The sequence below is a fragment of the Xenopus laevis genome, chromosome 9_10L, assembly GCF_017654675.1.
Source record: "Xenopus laevis strain J_2021 chromosome 9_10L, Xenopus_laevis_v10.1, whole genome shotgun sequence".
In the NCBI taxonomy this organism is placed as follows: Eukaryota; Metazoa; Chordata; class Amphibia; order Anura; family Pipidae; genus Xenopus; species Xenopus laevis.
In genome coordinates, this window is record NC_054387.1 from 102378146 (window position 1) to 102382854 (window position 4709).

Sequence of the window (4709 nt, forward strand, 5' to 3'; positions counted from 1 at the left end):
GGGGTTGTGGATACAGGAGAGTCTGTTATCAGGCAGGGTCAGGATTCCAGAAGTTGGGATAGTCAAAAACAGGCAGGGGTCACAACAGATAATCAGAATCAAACAGGCAAAACAGCACAGAAGCACCAGGAACAAGATCCTATAACGGGCAATGATAACAAGCCCAATTGCGCCTTTTAAACATTTGAATTTCACGCATGCGGCAATAATGAAAGCAGAGGCGCGCCCTTAGTATTGCGGCTTTTCAGGAAGAGGAAACAGCTCAAGGCGGGCGTCCCAGCCGAGGGGCATACAGGAAGAATAAAGATGAAATGCCACCAGGCCCGGACTGGCAATCTGTGGGTGGGTTCTGGCAAATGCCAGAGGGCCTTTTAAGGTGCCATAAAAAGTCAGTATTTAGTGGGCTGGTGGGGTCTGTTTGGGCCTCTGTATGGGCTGATTGGGCCTCTGTGTACCTGAAATGCCCGGGCCTATTTTAATTCTCAGTCCGGACCTGAATGCCACAATACAGAACTTGTATAAAAAGCTCTCTTCTTTATATCTTACATATTAAAAACATGCATGTGTTTAAGGCTATAATGTTATGGGCACTTTTGGCTTTGTGATCTTAACTATTTTTCATGGTGCTTTGAACATGTAGAATAGTTCTGCTGTCAGGTTTTGGTCTGTACAAGTCAGGAATTTCCATAAAACTATTCATAATTGATATTGGCACACTTAAGACACATGGGGATTTCCAAATCAGTAATTGTGTCTGTGTATAAAAATGTGTATGATATATATTTCTCTTTATTATCAATACAAGTTTTTTTCCCCCAATGTTTAGGTATTTAGATATATATCATGTTACAGAAGTGTTAAATAGCCATTCTGATTAAGTTGAAAAAGACCCTAAAGCAATATATAGTATATCTATATTATATATACTATAATAGTATATGATATTAATATACTATAGTGATATATTCATTGGTTTCTTAAAAATTCACTCCAAGAAATTTCCTTTTAGCGAAACAGTACAAAATGTTTTTAAAAAGTTGGCTGGCATTTAAAAAAGGCTTAACTGGCTGTAAAAGGGTTAAAAGTAATCAGGTTGAATTTTTTTTTTAAGTTTATGTGGATTTCCAGAATTTATAAGGATGAGGACAGCAACTCTGATATAACATATACCTAAACTAAAGGTTTCCTGCAGCTGGCAATTCCGTCTAATTTCTTTTATTTAGATATAAAGAGAACCTGGCTATTGTCATGCGCTGGCTCCAAATAAATTCATTATCCTCACTGCCCCTCCATCTGCCTCTTTTGCATTCGATGAAGGGTTTGAACGTCTTTCGTATGCTCAGGTAATATGATTATTACTAAAGCCAACTGGACGAGGCTGCTATTATTGTCGCCAAGCTGCATTTACAAAAGTCAGAGTAAAATCTGTACAGATCACATAAAAATTGCCGTATATCAAAAGCCAGCAGCAGTTTATCATTTTAAAACTTAAAAAAATCATCATAATTATAATATATTAGGAATTATTAGTCTATGGAAAAAAAAGGTCTTGTGCCCACTTTTAGAGCCAGAAATAGCAGCATGGATTGAAATCCAACCTGGAAACACAATCCTTCGTTAGGCACTTGTAATGATTGACAAGTTTTAGTGAGAAAAGGACAAAATGTACATATATTACTGGACTTGAAATCACTGCATACTGTGCAAATGACACTTGTTCTCATTGGCTTTCAACCTTAGGTGACTGTGCAGAAAGTGGAAGCATTTAACCGATGCTGTAATAGCACAAGTCAATACAAATGGGAGGACATTGCTTTTGCTGGCTGATGAATTAGTTTTTGGACTGTCTATCATTGTCTTCTTCAGAGATCTTAATCCTCTGCCCCTTTAGACAAACCCGAGTTACAGCTCCAGAGGAAACTGTCAGACAATGTTCGGAGTTCATCAGCTTCAACAGAAACAAATTAAAGATAGACAGGGCAAAAAGGTGATTTCCCTTGGACACAAGGTGGAGCCTATTTGGAGAGGAAATGCTGTTATTAAATGTACAACTCGCATTATATTAAATTGTGTAATAATTGTCAGATATTTATAGTACTACATCAAACCATTTCTGTATTCCTTGCAGAATAATAAGATCAGATTGATTGGTGGCAAAAGGTGCCATCTTTAAAATCATAGGAACGTGTCCATATCTAGGAGCTGCTGCACACTGAATAGTTTCCACTAAAAACCCCCCGAACCTGCAACCCTTCGTTAATCCGACCCTCTGACACAGCTAACGGATCTTCGGCATTACTTCAGTGATGCTGGGCTGGGGGCGGAGCAATCTTCCCATAGGCTGCAGTCCTATTTTCATTTGTAATTATCCTATGGAAGCATCGCGCCACTCCCAGCTCAGAGTCACTGAAACAACACAGAAGATTATTTAGCAGTTTCGGATGGTCAGATCAAGGAAGGTTCACGGGGTTGGGGGCAGCTTTGGGGTGGGGGCTTTTAGTTGAAAATATTCGGCGTGCAGCAGCTCCTAGATATGGACATGTTCCTAAGATTTTTATAGGAAGGTGTCTGTATCGCTTTAAAGGAGCGCTCTAACCCCCTGCCGTATAATTAGTTTATTGGAGAATCTTTCCTTTAGTGGTCAATATTATAGGCTGAAAACCCATTCACCGCAGTTATAGTTTGGTTCGGGTCCGCTTGCCCCGTACCCTCCGCTAATGACACACCAAAATCAGAAAGTATGGGTCACTCACCGCTCCTGTTCAGTGGCCCGGGTGCTGTGCCCCGAACCCTCAGCATAGGGGAGACATCAAGACTTGGCAAATTGGCACGCACTCAGCAGGACTCCAGGCAGCAGTAAAATCACTTCACTTTATTACACAAACATTAATCGTCCTAACGTGTTTCGTGTGTTAACACACGTAATCATAGGCATCCATGATTTGCTAAATGCCCCCAACTCTTTACTTACCCCTCGATGCAGATTCTGTTCAGCGGTGTTCACAGGCCCCGTCTTCAGACGCTTTGGTAATCTTCGGATCTTCTTCCAGTGTTTTGGCAATTGGAATTCGTGAAACAGAAAATTGCTCTTGGCACTTACTTCCCAAAGATTACCGAAAAGAAGAAGATGGCTGCCGTGAACTCCAATGCCCTGAATCTGCACCGTGGGGTAAGTTAAGAGTTAGGGGCAAAGGTACCACCTAGGCTGGGGGAAGAGCAGGGAGGGGGGTCTATGTGGGGTAGAGGATTTTAGTAGCAAGGGTTTCCTTCTCCTTTAAAGGGATCCTTGTAGCAGCAAATCTAACATTTGAACTGCATAATTCATTGTGACTGTTAATATAAGAGAAGTTTATAGCAACTTAGCGCTAGTTTGCAGTACAGAACAATATATGTACCTTTATACGCTCTGTTGTATGGCAAGCAGAAAAGTTATTCCTGCTGTTAAAGTTCATTTGTGTGTAGAGTAACAGCCAGCAGCTATAATATAGCCAGCTAAGCACAAGACATTACAGGGTTAATTTGAGTACTCCAGCCACCTGACAGTCTAGTCCAATCAGAACCCAGCCTCACTCTGAGATCTTCTAGAATCTAGCCAGACATGCCAGCAGCCATCTTAGAGACAGAATCTTCAGAGAGCATGCCAGAGTAGAGAAACTGCCCTTAAGATCCTATGAGGCGAAAATAGGTGAGCTATCTGTACTACTACTGAATGCTCCTTTTGTATTGAATTGCCCCTAGTTCTACCACATTCTACACATTCTACGTGTACTTACTGCACTTATATCGCACCAATATTGCTAAAACTCATCATCTTTGTTCCTGATTCCCTATCCTGATGATGTTACCAATAAAGAAAGTTATTTCCGTACCAGTGGTATGTTCTTAAAGTCTTTCAAGGATCCGAGGACAGTTACAATCCTGTCATCGGAAAACATGTTTTTTTCAAAACGCATCAGTTAATAGTGCTACTCCATTTCTCAAAAGAGCAAACTGATTTTGAATTGTGCACTGAAATCCATTTCTCAAAAGAGCAAACTGATTTTTTTATATTCAATTTTGAAATCTGACATGGGGCTAGACATTTTGTTACATGACTTGGGGCAGCTGGGAAATTGACAATATGTCTAGCCCCATGTCAGATTTCAAAATTGAATATAAAAAAATCTGTTTGCTCTTTTGAGAAATGGATTTCAGTGCACAATTCTGCTGGAGTAGCACTATTAACTGATGCGTTTTGAAAAAAACATGTTTTCCCATGACATTATCCAGTAAGGTAAAAAAAAGAAACATGTCTGGGTTCGGCATGGTTTAACAAAAAATTCCAAAATGAACAATAGAATCCACATACCCTTTATATTAGGTTCATATAACATACATTTTCCTAGTACATTCACAGCTCTGAGGCAGAGGTAAGTTTATTCAGGCTAAAAGCCAGTACAGGCAGTGTCGTTTTATTGCCTGTTCTTCATCACCCTATGATAATGTTCATTTTTGCACAGCTGTAGCATTTTGATATTTTGAGTAAATTTATTGCACTTGCCTTTTGGCAAATGTATGAAATAACTGGTAAAAAAAAATAATATGGGAGAAAGTAACAGTTCCCTTTGAGTTGTGTTAACATCACTGATGATAAAAAAGTAACCAAAATTAGATTTGTGAAACAGGAATAAATTATCACATATCTGTGATTTTTTTTTTCTTAGGTCTAA

General features: G+C 39.5%; 1 long non-coding RNA gene across 1 annotated transcript; it reads left to right on the forward strand.

Moving 5' to 3' along the window:
* Nucleotides 1–3334: 3334 nt before the first annotated feature.
* LOC121398302 lies at nt 3335–3863 on the forward strand. Its single transcript, XR_005964231.1, has 2 exons — nt 3335–3685; nt 3739–3863. It is a non-coding gene; the product is annotated as an uncharacterized LOC121398302 (long non-coding RNA).
* The last annotated feature ends 846 nt before the right edge of the window (nt 3864–4709 follow it).